Here is a 17,677-nt window from a genome sequence, read left to right as displayed (position 1 = left end):
TCTGTCATAAATTCGATACCGAATGATCTTACCATAGATAAAATATACCATACGAAAGAAAAATAAAAAATTCAAAAATAATTCTGATAAATTTGTCTCAAGGTAGACAGGCCTCCCCTTTCTTCATACAATGCCTTGGCGGCAAGAGCTGTCACTATTAATTGGCCTCACTTTTATTAAGGGGAGAGTGATGACGAACGATACACAACGCTGCTTGAAGCACAGAGGTCACTAACGAGGCGTTTACAAATTAACGCCGTTATTTAATGCTCGATTGTGTTCAACACATTTTTTGATGAATTTATTCTTGAGCACTACAGTAGTAGCATAATTATTGGAATCTAGCTTTAATGAATTTAATTTTTACTGAATGTTTCTTACCACACAACTTTGTGAAACTATAATAGTTGCATAAGGTTCCAACTGACATTTTTTTCAAAAAATTACATTTGAATACAAAAAAATTTCTAATGTCCATTTCTATAATCAAAATAACTTTCAGAGCCATCTGTGTCGTATTTCCGTAGATACTAGTATAAAGAAGTGCTAACATCAAATTATTTGACAAGGTTCTAACACTACTTTGAACATTTTTCCATATTGTTTGTAACTGACAATTATTGGTTTTTACGAGGTGTAGTGTAGTTCGTCCTATTAGTTGGATATGGTTCTAACTTCACATTATCATGTTCTGAAGTATAAACGTTTTTAAATAGGAATTCTAATAATCTATTTAACATTTTCTGATTTTGAGGTTCAACCTTGTGTAAGATATTTTTGTTTAACGTATTATTAAGAAAAATAGAAATTTGACATGTAGTTAGTAAGGTTGTAGTTAGCTGGTTGTAAATGGATCTAATTGTACATACGTCTTATTTAAATATTTTCCTTGTATTTATGTATTAAACCCAAATAATTTACACAAGGTTCAAATTATAAATTAGAAAACGGTAGATTTACAGATTGTGGGAAATCTTCTTAATATTATGTCAGAACAAGGTAAAGTGCAGTTAGAACACCGTTCAACCAAAGTGACGTATGGCATCCTCAAATGTTGGTATGGAGTAAGGCTGAAAGTAGTGATGAGAAAAAGGAAGGCGCAGATGTTCCTGGCTGTTTATATATGATCACCAAATACAGCTAAAGCCCTTTAAGGAAATTTTCAAGTTTGAATGGTGGACTTTCACTAGGGCGATAATGAGAGTATAATCTTTGTCTTTAATATATTAATTATTCCATAGATCTATACAATTAGAGGCGTTATTGTGTACTAATATTTCGTAGAAACGTGTTCCACGTAGACCGGATTGGGTAGTTTCAGTTTCAGCATTAGAGCGTTGGGAGCATTGGAGGTAGATGGAGGTAAAAAATTGGAACCTATTTATTCGTTTCATGTCTCATCTAAACATAATACATCAATGGCATATACCTATTTATGTAGATTTAATTTTACTTCGAAAATACAATCGGCGATGATGGAATGTCATTCATCCTACCCCTTTAGTTTAGGTTAGGTAAGCCAAACTTAGGTTAGCTTCCAATGCAAAGAGACATGACAGGTAACATTCTCTTATTTTTTTGTACCCACGCACTCCCCAATTTATACCAAGTGTTGCCAGTTAAATTTAAAAAAAAAAACAGGATAGTTCATCTACCGGAATGTTTAAATAAAAAAACATATAAAATTGTTTACTGAACAGGAAATTGTTAATTAATCCAGCCGCAACCGAGTTCTTAATCGAGGTATACGAAATAAAAATAAAATAAAAATATTTTTTGAATAAATTATTTTACAAGGGTCCCCCCTTGGATAAAGGTTAATCTCATGTGAGTGCCCATACAAAATTGGTCGTTAACCTTTCGAATGTATATTCGATACTTTTAAAAGTTTGTTTGTTTTTTATTTTAATTTCACTTTGTCGGTACGAGAACATCTTTCCGTGTGGGCGTAAAGCCTAAATAGGGTAAGGTCGAACGAATGGTAGGATATTTAGTATGGTAATCTTAGCATTTAGTAGTCTAGTTTTATTTGTGTATTTTTCTCACAATCAAGTTTATAACTGAGAGTGTAAATATTTGAGAAGATTCGTCTCGAATGTAAAATATAACAAATACAAGATGAAAAAAACTTCAAAAAACTTGATGCTACATGACAACTAAAAAAGATAAATAACTTTTTCAAAATTTAAATTAGATTAAATTCCTGGAAAACACAATCATGTTATTTGTACCATCTCTTTTATCGATGTGATGTAAATAATACATTGTGTTAAGTAGAGGTCCCTAAAATCTGTCAAATAAATTTTCCAATCCCTCCTTTTTTCACTTGCCCTCCCACATCAAACCTCCTTCCTTAAGGTCGAACTCCTTTATGTGAATGCTATAGCTACGTTGGCTAAAGAAGAAGCCACTATTCTTCTTAATATTAATCACAACATAAGGTATATAATTTATTGTAATGATTTGTTGCTCATTGTTGCATAACGGTGTCTTCCACGCTAACCTAGTATGCAAAATTAATAATTTCAAAGAATTTGGTAGGTACTTGTTACAAGTGCATATTGATGCGGTTGTAAAGAAATAAAGGTAGGTACCTGTAAAAGGTACCTGTAAAATTATGCCAAGTGTGCATATTGATGCGGTTGTAAAGAAATAAAGGTAGGTAACCTGTAAAATTATGCCAAGTTTGCAAAAAAGTTTTTAGCAATCGCTTGTTATTATGTGTAAAATTTATGGAACCTAAAAATGTAGGATAAACGGTAAAATCTAGGTGGATTCATTGGCTTTAAGCCACAGTAAGCGATTTTATGTGATTCCATATAAATATTTTAAGGAATGAGATCAATTATATAATACAGTTAATGTATATAGAAGACAACAATTGCTCGAGTGAACTGCGATCCTTTTAAGAATTTGACATTAATCGACTAAGACACAGTATGTTATAATGAAATAGTTATCGAATTCGCCCAACTGTAGTTTTTTTTTTTTAAGATTTTTTATGAAATCTGAAATCTACTGAAAAATTTAGCAAAATGCTAACTGTAAACAATCACCTCGTCATAATCATGTTTTCGAAAACTAAATTTAAAAAAATGAACATCCACCGCATATTACGAATATTTTAACCTTCATTAATTTATAAGTCCACGTACCTAGTTAGTTCCTTAACATCACAAATGTGTAAAATTATGTTAAATCAATGAAATAAACTTCACAGTTGGACCTATATTTTTTAGCGTTGAAAATTAACCTAAATCGACCAGTAAAGCCTACAAATTTAATTTAATACAATTTGTTCCATAGACAAGAGAAACAATAACTGATATGGCATGGTGCGGCATACGTGCTGAATGTCGCCGAGCTACGACCAAACTGCAAGAACTATCAAAACGGCGGAAACAATGAAATTTATGCGTTTGGTGTTCAGGAAGAAACAAAAGCTGTATGTACACACGACTTGCATATGTGTGAACAGAGTTGGCACCACGCGGTTGAAACTAACAAAGGTTGATGGTTCATCCCTTAGTTCGATTACCTATGGTTTTACGAATAAAACTGAGGAACGGGGAAGTTAAAATAATGTTTGTAAATTAGTATAAGAACCTGGCTACATCAAAATTTTGTCAACTTATATTCAATTTTTGGAATAACTTAATGAATAAAACAGCAAATTATAATATTTAAATATTGAAGACAATATTAGCTATTTTTAAACGAAAATTAGAAACAGAAAAATCAGAACAAGATGCGGTCGCATCTAGGACTAACACCAAGGACCCTCACCTTGACGGGGCGCTGCTCTACCAACTGAGCTAATGGGACTCTATTTCCATCGGTCATGTTTAATGATGTAGAAATGATATCCCTGAGGCGTTTGTGTGGTAAACCATGTATGATCGTGTGAAAGATCTAAAGATTTGCAAATAATGCAAGGCTGATGTAAGCGTAATGAGTAAGATTAAGATAGAGTCGCTTAGATGGTTTGGGCATGAAGAGTGAATGAGTGAAAAAATGAGTGAATGGTAGCAGAAATCGAGGACGCCAGATGGTACGATCGAGTAAATCAGATACTTGAGTCGGGCCATGTCACGGGTCAGAATAATAGAAGAGTATGTATAAATGTGAATGAGGTAAGGAGTGTTTGCCAAAACCGAGCTGTTTGGCGGTCGGTCCTCTCTGCCTACCCCTGCGGAGAAACGGCGTGATAGTTATTTAGTTAGTTATATTTAACTATATCATACTTCGAATAACAACTTTTCACTTAAAAAATCGCTAATGGGACCATAAGCTCAGTTGGTAGGTTAGTTTTATATGAAGGAAATAGGGTCCCACTAGTTGCAGAACAGCGCCCCGTCAAGGCGAAGGTCCTAGCTATAAGTCCTAGATTCTACCGAATCTTTTTCTGTTTTTTCTGTTTCAAATTTTCGTTTAAAAATCGCTAATATTGTCATCAATAATTAAAAAAGTATATTTTTTCTTTAGGGACCATCTAATGTTTTCTAACTCAATGACAAACATTAATTCTTCATTGTTTTCATAAAGTTAAATGAGAAAGAATGTTCCCGCAGTATATCACCGAACGACGCAAGCCTCGAGGCCGTGGAAAAAAGTAACAAAATTTAAATTACCTACGTTACGTAAACATTACGTAAATTGCAAAATATGTTTATATTTCACTGTTACAATGTCTAACAAATATACCTAACACAGTGTTCACTTTGGATTATAAACGACAGAATTCATTGTTTTTCGACTGTTTAATGTAGGTATGAATTATTTAACACTACCGGTAAAAAAAACAAAAAAAAAATATATTATGCCTTCATAATCATGTCTAAGCATATTTTTTTTAAATGTTTAGAAACGGTATTAATATTATTATTTAGGTTGTAAAGTGTGCTATCAGTATCGCCCTGGTGAAGGACCACTATTCAGAATAAAAAAGTTTCTAGAAAAGACTTGTTTGGTGTATAATTAATTATAATTCTGTATTTGAAATGTGTATTTCTTTTGTTTTATTATTTGACAGATTCACTATTCAAAAGGTAAATTTCTGATTGTATTTCTAATTTCCTTCAACAAAAATATACTCGTACTTATATTACAATGAAAAATCAAAAAAATCTTTTTCGATAGATTTTATTTATTTATTGACGCCCTATTGGGCTTTTAAGTACATAAAAATTACAAATTTCATTTTTAAAAACAGTATAAAACAAACAATAGAAAATAGAAATAAAATATAATGATTTCTCATACATTATTTACATTTAAAAAGTGGTGGACTAATTTGGCCTTAAATGTTTTGAAGTTTAAATTAAATATGTCAGCGACATCACTAAGTTCATTGCCCAACCTATGTATTCTTTCTAACACAGAATTCGTAGCGAAGTTATTGTTGTAGAATAAAATATTCCGTCTAGTATATTTTGGAGGTATATGTAAAGATAGCAAGTTTATAGTGTCAGGGCAGTCTAACCTTGAATGAACAATTTTATAAAATAAAAGGAGATCAAATATTTTTCGCCTTTCAGATAATTTCGATAAGTTAAGTTTACTGCGTAAATTGACATAATTGATTTCAATAATAGGAATACCAATTTTGAAATTAATAAAACGTAAAAATTTATTTTGAATTTTTTCAATTTGTGAACAATGAGAGTTGAAATGAGGACACCAAATGGTTGCATTGTATTCAACCTGACTTCTAACCAGAGACGTGTAAGGTAATTTTATAATTTTTATGTTATTAAAGTCTTTAGCGATTCTGAGAATAAATCCAAGCATTTGTAATCCCTTACTGGTAATGCTATTAATGTGATTCAAGAAGCGTAATTTGGAGTCAAAGATAACTCAAAGGTCATTGAATTCAAAAACTCTTTTTAGATTGGCATTGTTAATTGAGTAGTCGAATAATAAAGGGGTTTTAGATCTATGGAAACTGATCGTTTGGCATTTGTTGATATTAAGATGTAATTTGTTTACGATGCACCATTCATAAAGTTTATTTAAGTTCATTTGTAGAGTTAAACAATCAGAAGAATTACCGATTGATTTAGATTTTCAAATTCAACAATTATTATATTCCGTAATTTTTCACGGATCTTTTCAAGTGGCACTGAGAAGAAAAAATCCCTCAGGTCTTATGTCATCTTTGGGAATGCTGTGTGGAGGGTCTTATTAGGGAAAGGAAGGAGAGAAAGTTCTGGAAAGGAAAAAATATTGAGGGATGGGTATTAATCTGTGATTCAATGTGTTCACGAGTGATGAACGTATGAATCCGCCGCTAACTAATCCTAGACTAACCTCACCCCATGAACCCGGACGCCCCTGCTAAGTCCCCAAACGTAGCGAACCACTTGGACTGACCTATGGCGGGGGTGTTGGTTATAAAATAAATGATTCCCGGGGCGGAGGTACCCATACCTGCCTCTTAAACTGCTAGTACCTTTAAATTAATTAGGAATTTTCCCTAATTGACTCAATTAGGGAAATTTTAATTATTGCCTTAACCCATATTAATCTGATGCAGGTCAGTTTTCCGAGTCACATTCTGAGAATCAGTTATTTCTTCAAGTACTCATTAAAAGGGTCTAACTTTAAAGTTACTCCAAAGTTCGTTAAACTACTACACTTATTATTAATGTTGACATGATATTCCTAAATACAAGTCTTAAATTATTTCTTTGAGTTAACGCAACACTCAAAGCATAAGTTTTTTCATTATGTGTTTTCTTGCTGTGCTAACATAACATAACATCCAAATTTAATTTATCCAAATTATCCCGGTAAAACTACGGTTTCAACAACTCCCCCATTTTTCCAAAAAAATAAATTTTCTAACTTATTAGAAAGAGAACTGGACATTTTTTCGTTCCTCCACACGTTTTTAAAACTCGCATGCTTGACTCCCAGATGTGTCCTTTCTGTGGTCTAGAAGTGGGAAGATCACTTATTTTTGGTTGCCCCTCCATTCAACATCTCAAAATCAATATTTAAGTTCACCTTATTTCACTCCACATTTTGAAATATTGGCCTCGAAAGGTAAAAGCCAAAATCATTTGAAAAAAAATAATCTTATAGTGGGAACTGGTAGCGGAAAATTATGGGTTGAAATTAATTTCAGCGATGGTAAGCAGGGGAATTATATTATTGTTTCAGGATTTCATTCATAATGTAAATGTAATATCTCTCAGTCATTAATTATATTTTATAATATTCAAATATATTATTATTTTGCGTTTTCTACAGCAGTTTATCTGAGCTTGAGCCACAGTATTATTTTTCGTTTTTGCCAACCCCCTGCGCTGGCGTTTAAGTCTCTTTTTTCGGATTTATAAGCCCGAATACCTGAACCTTATGCCGGGAGTGGAATTTTAATTATAAATACCCCTTTTCCATATGGCGCTTGCTCCAGTGTTGTCGAGGGTAGCATTTCCAGCGGACAGAAAGCGTGAATATTTTAATACCGTTACGTGTTCCAATACCGGACATATAGTGGGGTATACATATTAAATATATAATGGAATTCTATTAAAAAGCATTTGAAAAAATGCTTCTTTCTTCAATAGGCTCCGTGACAGTCGATAATACATAAAAATTTGCTTTTTCGCGAATTCCCGGGAATTTTTAATTTTCTTATGTTGATTATCTTATTTAATTTTTTTTTTAATAACTTTATTATAGTGACTATTTAAACATTGTATTTTAATAATATACTTAATACTTAAATATGACTTATGTATAATATACTTCATTCTACTTGACTTTTAATGTTTAACCGTACAAGAGTCCCAACTGCTTCCAACCGTCTGGAGTCAGTGAGAAGATGGTATCCTCAATTGGGGTATGTTGTGAGGCTGAAGGTAGTGGGGAAAGGAATTTAGGGAAGTACCTGGCTATTCAGATCTGGTCTCGAAACACAGCTAAAGCCATTTCAAGTTAATACATTGTGAAATAACACAAAATAATCCAATAAAATTTACTTGCGCACGCCGGGATTTGAACCCGCGACTTTCGGATTGCTAGTCGAAAGCCTTACCCCTTAACCACGGAGGCATAATATTTTTGAAACAAACCTAGTAGGCTTCCAAGAACATTTCATTTAACATCTACCATTTGACTTTCACATTATAGGGACAGATGCTACATTGTTTGCTAAAAATGGTTTAGGTAATTCAGATATCGGACGAAACCGGGTAGTAGATACATTCAGAGGTAAACAAAATTAAAATTAAAGAAAAACATATATATGCAATTATTTTTTGTGTTAATTTACTTAATTATTAATATTATTTTATTATGGCACTGTCCGGCGAAAGTAAAAACCCTTTGCCAAAAATGTTAGCTGAATAATATAGTTGTGTTTGCGCACATTCATGTTTGGAAAATGTCGGCGGAAACTATTTATCGTAACGAGAACACAATTGAAACAGTTAATTACGTAATGATGTGAAAGTATATTATTATGTTAATAGATGAAAAACGCGCGATGCACGCATTTTGGAAATGTATGCGCATTCAAAATAACATGCTGTCATCGTGTATGGATATTTTAAAATTTAGATGAATTGTAAGTAACACTACAAAATTAAAATCTATACAAATTATTTTATTGGGAAGGAAGAAATATTTATATTATGGAGGATAAGTAGAGTAGAAGGATAATTTGTGGGATTTTCAAGTGAAACTAGGGGAATCAGTTTTTTTGTTAACGATTTCCCTAAAATATTTTTTTACATAGTTCTATATTTGTTTTTTTATTATCATTAATGCTTCTTATTTCTTCCGGTAATTTATTAAAGAAATTTTTTCCTTGGTGGGTATAATGGTGCTGGGCAAAAGAAGTGTGATGTTTAGGGCATGCAAATATATATTTAAGTCTGGTTCGATTTTCAGTTATAAATGAGTATTTATCTTTTTCTTTAATAATTTGAATAGTTAAATTTTTCATAAATAAGTGTTTAAATGTAGGAGAAGACGCGTTCGAGTGGGGACGTCTGGAGGTTTTTTTAGAATTGTTTTTATTATGACTTTTTGAACAATTTCTATGGGGGTCAGGCTGGTTTTGTTAGCTGCTCCCCAACTGATAATGGTATATTGCAGAACAGACTGTACGAATGCATAATATATTGAGTATAGATTTTCATTGATAAGAAATGTCTGATTCGTAAGAATATATAAATTAATTTCCCAATTTTCTTTATTGTAGGCAGATGTGATCTTTCCACTTTAGGTTTTTATCAATGATTCTTCCTAGATATGTAATTTTATCAGTATGGTAAAAGTATAGCTTTACTATAATAAAGTTAAAACGGTAATTTAGTATTAGTGGTCATGTTCAATTACTCAATACAAATCTAACAATATAAAATTAAATGTACAGTTTATCCAAAGTAAAAAAAATAATAACAATAACAGTGCTATTTAGTTACGCCGAGAGACGGTAAAGAAAAAATCTAAAATGTGTGCATTTGAATGCATCAAAAAACTTGTCCTAAATACATGGGGTTAGGAAAAATATGCCTTTTTTATTTACACTAACCCCACACAGGTGGCCGTATATAATCTTTAGGGATGCTGTGTGGAGGGTCTTTTTAAGGAAGGCAAGGATACGAAGGGAACGGAAGTGGAGGAACTGGGAATGAGGGGTGGGTAGAAATCTGGAGATCAGCGAGTCCAGGAATGACGTATGAATCCATCCCTCCCACTTTGATGGGTCGAGAGTGGCTCCCTCAACCGGCCTCACACAATTCCATCCATCACGCAGACCTGGACAAACTTAACTCTCACAAACCCGGCCACCAAACGGCACCTATAAGTCACCAAATGTAGCGAACCAATTGAAGCGGCTTATGTCAGAGGTGTTGGTCATCCAATAAATGGTTACTGGGGCGGCGGTACCCATACCCGCCTCCCAAATTAAGTATTTTAAAGATAATGAAAATTAATATTAATTTTCAATTGATTTTTTAATGTTAGGAGTAATAGGGTATTTTACTATTCTTTTAATGTTGACGAATTTATTTTCAATTAACATTAAAAATATACCATTTTCGATTCGCCGCGAAAACGATATGTTCGTTTTAATTCATGAATTTGGTGGCGCTGACGTCACGCCGGGCGACATTGGTGACAGCCGTCTTACCAGACATTGGCGTTTTCTGTCACAGTGACGTTGTAACCAATTGGAACCGTTTCGGGATGTGAAGCTCAAATCCTTTCTGCAATCAATAATTATGAATGAAAATATTAAAATTAGATATTTTTTACTTTCTACAATAACTATTATAAAAACAAATTCTTTTAAATCTTCCAAACATTTTTAATGGTAGTTATAGTTTATGAAAACACCCTTTTGTGTTTTAGCGAAGGTAAATTCAATGAAAGTAAACATTCATTTTATTTATAAAAGTAATTACAAAAAACACACACAGTAAAACAAACAAATTTTTATTATAACAAAAAATAAATAAGTATTTTCAAAAGTTTTCCAGGAGGTATTGTATGCATTTTGCCAGTAAACATGTGTTTGAAAATCGATAAACAAGGAGTGTGATAGAGAGGCGAAGGGCGAGTTTGACAGATCATCAATAATTTTATGTACACTTTTAATCTCGTCATAATTGTTTTCAAAAATATAGCTGCGTCAAGCCATGTGCCACAAAGAGTTGTGGAGGTAACCAAAAATTTAGAAAATTGTCTTTTTAAAATTGAATGCATACTGGAACTTTTACAAATACTTTTTTTTAAATTGATGTTTTTAAGCGGGGGGAAAATGAATTCATCAAAATAATTGATGAAGTAATGGTAGGTGGAAGGGTATGGCCATTGAAGGTTTTTCTGATTATAGGATACATTTGATTAAAGACCCGGATTAGAATGACCTGACAATATTTGAAAATCTATTACTGCCATCACAGTAACCGGAAAATGTTGCTTGCGTCGTGTTAGAGGACTTGGCCAGCTGAGGAATTGAACTCACATCGCTTGTTTTGGACCCAGATGCGTTGCCATCTCAGGCACTTATCGACCAAAATTAACACTTTTTCTAATATTTATAACTTTTTTTATCACCAATTTTCTTTTAAGATGTTTATCCGCGATATATTTTAACCTGTGTGAAATATGTTTAACCAATTAATTTTCAATAAATTTATTATTTTATAGTAAAAACCTACCTTAAAAAAATGTTACTGAGTTAACACGATTTTTTCACTGGATTATATATATTTATAATATACTTACGTCACGTTTCTGAATCTAAACGTTTTTGATTAACATCTTTATCTTTATCTTCGTCTTTCACCATGTTCGAGTACAAGATTTGAACCGCAAGGTACTTCTTAACCCTTCCTTTTCTTTCTTTTTACTAACCTTTCAATCTCAAACTCCAGTTGATTACTGGCAATTGGACTATTGTTTGCTATTCATATTGAACAAAAAAAATTCAGTTCCATAGCTCTTGATTATATTTACCTGAATACACCAGCTATTAAAAAAACCACTATATGAATTCATGACACAGGAGATGAGATGAACAGATCTTACCCTGTATAGTTATGTTAGCAAATGTGTTAAAATTTGTAACATTGAAAGAATAAGTTATCATAGATCTTATTAATAATATAGTATCACATTGTATATCAATCACCACACAATCAAATAATTTATCAATCAATCGATCAGTGAATCCATCTCATCAATCAATTCAACAATTCCCCCATTCAAATATTACCACCACATAATAATAGTGATGCGCAAATATGTACTTTACACCCGAGTTTCAATTACATAATGTTACGTTGCGTGAATTTCCGGAGTACGTTTCACGTGCCTTATTCCGAATATAATTTTCATTTTCACCACGGCCCGTGATATATGTCTTTGCTACGTGAATTGGTTATTCCACGACTGTACGTACGTGATACGTTAACGGGGTTACGTTTAAGCTAGGCCTTATTCAATAACACTGCAGTTTGGAATACGCTCGCTGAAAAATAGATGTTTCGCTTATCGTGGGTGGTCGAGCTTGCGCAATTGCAATATGCTTTGGTAAAAGCTTTGTACAATATTATTTCTACTAGCGTACTTAGCACGAAAGAGGTATCTAGTAGATATGTTTAGATAACCTGGAGTCATCAAAAGAACAGAACTGTAAGCACGGGGTTCTTCCAATTAATTACTACTTATCACCGGCCTGGCATATCTAACTATTCCTACATTTCAGAGCATCTAAAAAATTTTCACTGGCTCGAATCTCCAGAAAGAACCCAGTGTTTAAATCACTTACCAATATGGCTCCGGTTACTTACAAAGCGCACACCAGTTCTGTGATCTTGCTTTTGGAGTGTCAGAAGTGAGTCAGGACCTAAAACCCGTAATTGACTACCACAGCATAATGCTAAATCACTATTTTGATTAATCTTTATAACGAATTGGTGCACATTATGAATACCAAAATATGTGCTTTAGATAAATTGAAGGTTTTCGTATCGTTTCGCTTGAGTAGAATATAAATTAATCAATAAAAAATATAAATGTAAACTACTAAAAAATATTTTTTTTCAATGGAAATGTATGAACGCGTAAAAGAAACAACTTAAAAAAATACAGTATTAGAGCTAAGATTATCTGTGACAGTTTCATTTGATTAACTTTTATGCTTTCTTATAAAATTATTTACAAAATAAATAAAAACCCGTTTTGTGCTTCAAATCGAACGTTTCTAGACTTCGTTTGTCAAGCGATTTTAATGCCCATTACCTAAAATGTAAGGCATACCAAGAATATACAAATTTTTGGCTTGTAGCTTGCTGTTGAGAATGATCATAAACTCGACAGATTTCAGAGCTAAATTTAAATGTCACTTTTTGAACAGTCATATCCACATAATGTTAAACCTTTCATCTTCACAATCTGCGACGCCGTAAATAACTAACAGTCTTTTAAAAGAAATATCAACTATACTTTTGCCACAAATCTTCTAACAGTTGTAATATCAATAGCAATGAGGGTAAAAGAGCGACTATAAGAACCAGTATGTAGGTCCAGTATTTTTACTATAGTGTCCTTTGCGTGTAAAATAAACTTTTTAATAAAATGTGTTTGCAGTGACCTGCTAGGTAAGTATGTTTTTCTGAAACTGTTTGTAAATAATAAAATTAGATAGAGCCTAGGAACTCGTTATAAATTGTACACCGACTTTGAGATAATTTTCTAAAAACGGCGATATACAAATTATCTTATTATTACTAACTAAGCAGTATCTTTTTTATTGTTATAGCGACTTTTTAATATGTATAGTATTCACAGGCAGAGCTAAAATGCGCGTCTTCATGAAACACACGTCGTTTCTTGCTTCTTATAATATAGATGGGTTTTGTTTGTTTGTTTTTGAAGCTTTATTTAGATGTGAGCAAATTTTTTCATACATCTAATAATAAAAACATATAAAATACAAAATAAAATAACAAATACAATCTTAAAATTACAGGGAAAAAGATACAGTACAACAAAAAGAAAAACAGTTACCAAGTTTAAGAAATCGAGTTTGACAAATACATTTAACTCCTGTTAAGGTGACAGTAATATTAGTGAATGTATACAAAACATAATTTTTTTAATATATCAAGATGGGTGACAGTGACCATTCTTCTATATATTAATTAACTATATATTTAACGGGACCTTTACAGAAGGATACATATATAAACTAACTTATCAATGCCGGTGTCCCTGGGAAAACTTTCTATGTTAATTAACTGACTCGCAGGTAATGGCGTTTTATAGGTATTTTCTGAGTATTTTTTTACCATTATTCTTTAACCATTATCAGTGACTTTTTAGCAGCAATCTAACGAAATTTAGGCAAGTTTATCAACTGCTTGACAGGGAATGCTACTTGGGAACTTGCTAGGGAATGTTGACTAAACAGATACTTAAAAAAAATGTCGATTGGCTTGTGCCCTTCTAAATTAATTTTAATAAATACGTAAAATGTATCTGCTCTCTGCAAACTTAGTTTTTATGGCGGTGATAATATCACGAACCGTACGGCTTACAGGGAGAAATTAAATCTCTCTTTATCTTCTAAATGTTAAAAAATTGATGTTTCTTTCATATTTGTAAAAAGCATCAATTTTGTGGCTCGTCATAATTGCAAAAAAAAACACATAAATTTGTTTTTGACCACGTCAATTTTATTTAAACTCTACCGGTTTCGGAAAAAACCTTTCTTCATCAGGAGAATAATAAAAAATGAAAAGAATATTATTTTTAATATTCTCTTGATGAAGGAAGGGTTCTTTAGAAACCGGTAGAGTTTAAATTAAATTAAAGTGGTCAAAAACAATTTTTAATGTTTCTTGTCCCGTACGTGTTCCTATACCATTTTTTCAAAATTTCAAAAGTTTATTTTTATTTGAATGTTAGAAGAAGTCAGGGACGCTCGAGAAAGACTTAATTCATTATCTCTGCACTGGAATGAGATACAAAGTCGAATAAAATAATGTAGTTTTTAAACAGTGACAATGTGGATTTCATGACACTATATGAAGTCACCGAGTAACGCCGGGTATATGTCAGCTAGTATAAAATATATTTCAGTTCAGTTTCAGTGCCGGCAACCCGAGCGTTTATTTTATTGTGATTTTTTATTACACAGTTTTCTTTACCTGCCTCACTAGACATAGTCTGTTCTGGGGCGGTTAATTAACATATTACATGTGTAAAGATATGTATTTATTTTATTATTGAGATTAAAATACACATAGACATATAAATGTCACAAATAAAGTAAGTACATGATAATTAACGTTACAAACATATATATTATATAATATTGTAACATTGCGCAATTTCATTATAAATTGAAAGAAGTGTGTCCATAATTAAGTGTGTCCATAATGAAGTGTGTCCATAATGAAGTGTGTCCGTAATGAAGTGTGTTCATAGTGAAGTGTGTCCACAATGAAGTGTGTCCACAATTTATTTATTTATTTTACGCCTATTAAAGCTTTTACCAATATTTTTATCATTTTATATTTTTAAATATTTACGAAATTTTACTCGTTAATAGTTCAAGAAATTACTGTTTAAAACACTTGCACAAAAAATATATAAATAAAAATATTGTTTAATTTGATCCATTAAATAAAAAAATATTGTTTGATTTATGTCCATAATGCAGTGTGTCTATAATAAAGTGTGTCCATAATGAAGTGCGTCCATATTGAAGTGTTTCCATAATGAGTAGTGTTAGTTATTTATAATATTTTGAATGTCTGTTATATTAGGTCTAAATTTTAACTAAAACGCAGATAAGTACGCCATTTGCGCTTAGTACGCCAATTTCGTTTTGAAAGTTATAAAAAAAACATGGAGCCCTTTCGTGAAAGCATGCAACAATCATTCAGCATGTTTGGGTTCTTAATACTTAATATTGCACATACAAACAACATGGCTGTTGGCATGTCTGACCCATTTCCCGAAACACCAATTAAAATAATAATTGACTGCATAATCTTTTTAAGTTTTTGCGAGCTTTTAGATTTAAATGACATGACAGGAAAAGGCAAATTTAAAATTTTAATCACAAAATATTATTTCTTTTTTTTAGATGCTGGTTTTGGTGTTACTGGCGTAATTGGGTAAGTTCATAGAATAGTGTCTTTTAAGGTAAACTAACTAACTAAACATCGCATTGCTTCCCGCAAGGGTAGGCAAAAAGATTAGACTTCAAAACAAACTATCTTTCAGCAGACGGTACATGCTTTATTCAGATTAATTTGATCGACTTGGAAGTATTGCCTATCCTGGGTGTTGCATCAAATAGATAGGGAAAACGTGATACAATATTTCTGTGTAGTACATTAATTTCTGCCCACACAATAAAACACCAAGTAATTTTGTGCAAAATATATTTTTAAATTTTTTACAACAGCGGTTCTTCCATAGGTTAAGTTTGTGATGGCATTATTTTTGATAAACAATCAACATTTTTGGTGAAAGAGGTTCACTTCTTCAGATAACTGTATACTAGAGTTAAAAATTTAAATATAGACCAACTTTCGAAGCCTACTATATTGAACATATTATTTCACCAAAAATTTTTTTTGTTTCATTTCTGTTATGGTGAGAATATATAGACTGGGCTATGGGATATTTTCGTTTTAAATCTTGACACCTTCAAAGCCAGCACTTTAGTTAATGTAAGTAACTTAAGCATGTGCAAAAATGATTAACATTATTTTATTTGAGACACAAACAGGACATTTAAAATACATTCTTGTGGTTAGTATAAAATAAATTTACACACAAATATAAATGTCCCCAGACTAATGTGTCTGCAGCAATCACATTTGCACATTCACTGAAGGAAACACAACAATATCAGTATTTTTTTATACAAAGCTTAAAATTACAAAACATAGTAATTTTTAAAAAAGGTATATAATAGAAAATATCAAACTATCAAAAATCAACAAACAATATTATTTTTTTTTAGGTGCAGAAATCGTGGAGATATCTCTTGAAAAAAATTATATTATTTACGAAAATATTTATGCAAGCATGTGCTTTAGCAATATCGATGTATGATCGAGACATTCTAGACATAGGATTAAAATAACCAGTGTTATTGGTAAAAAATTCGGTCCAAAATATGTTAAGGTTTCTAGTGAGCGTAACTTGATTTGATGGACTATGTTACTATCTACTTGATTATTCACAATTTTGTAAAGCATTAAGAGGTCATTTATGTTTCGTCTTATAACTAGACTATCTAATTTGAAATATGTAAGTCTTTGTTCGTAACCGTCTAGTAGATGGTAGACACCTGATCGATAAGACAAAATCCGTGTAAATTTCTTTGGACAGATTCAAGTCTAGATACCTGTGTGATATAATGCGGATTCCAGATTGTTGACCCATTAACATTGTTGCGGATTAACGAATTGAATAGAATTATTAGGCTACTAGAATTCTTGAACAGTTTAGTTGATCTTATAATAGAACCAAGTAATTTATTTGATTTACTTACAATGTATTCAATGTGTTGGTTGAACGCTAGTTTGTTATCGAATATAATTCCTAAATCTTTGATCGATTCAACTGTTTCCAGATTGTGATCACATATGCTATATGTATTTATAATTTATGTTTTTTTATTTTGTATAACTCGCACATAAATTCTAAGGGTTCTATAAACTTAATGTGATAATAACTTTAGTATATTGTATTTTATATCTTATTTTTTAAATCTTTATTATTTATGTTGTACTGCGGTTTTCAATTTAATTTATAATTCTTATTTAATAGCCCAATAGGGCGCTAATAAGAAAATATAATTTATTAGAATTAGAAAATGATTATCATAAAAGGAAAATAATTTATTTAAAAAAAGTGCTTACTTTTTTGTTACGTAAAACTAATAAATATATATTAAGGTTAAAAAAATTCATCTTTTTTTAAAAATTTTTGACAAATGTCGTAATTATTCAAGTTTATTTACGTTGTATATTCGAAAGGTAAATTTAGGAACGTTTTAAGATAAAGCAATGATCCTGAGTAATTTTTTTTTTCTATAAATACTTTCAGCTTCCTATCCTGTGATTTTTTACGGGTGTGCGCTAGTATTACATAAAAAAGAGTGCCCCAAAATGATGTTAGGTTA

General features: G+C 31.6%; 1 protein-coding gene across 4 annotated transcripts in view; it reads left to right on the top strand.

Moving 5' to 3' along the window:
* nolo (ADAMTS-like no long nerve cord) overlaps positions 1-17,677 on the top strand; it is a 789,822-nt gene that overhangs the window by 141,788 nt on the left and 630,357 nt on the right. For 3 of the 4 annotated variants that reach the window (XM_089646553.1, XM_089646550.1, XM_089646551.1), the window contains exon 4: positions 15,623-15,653. The exons of the other annotated variant lie outside the window; for it this stretch is intronic. The gene's annotated coding sequence lies outside the window, so the exon portion shown is untranslated. The remainder of the gene's footprint in view (positions 1-15,622; positions 15,654-17,677) is intronic. 4 annotated transcript variants of the gene reach the window in all.

The sequence above is a fragment of the Hesperophylax consimilis genome, chromosome 24 (genome assembly GCF_061612785.1).
Source record: "Hesperophylax consimilis isolate HC1 chromosome 24, BYU_Hcon_1.0, whole genome shotgun sequence".
In the NCBI taxonomy this organism is placed as follows: domain Eukaryota; kingdom Metazoa; phylum Arthropoda; class Insecta; order Trichoptera; family Limnephilidae; genus Hesperophylax; species Hesperophylax consimilis.
The sequence above is the reverse complement of the archived record's forward strand: the minus strand, read 5'-3'. Positions and strand labels throughout refer to the sequence as shown.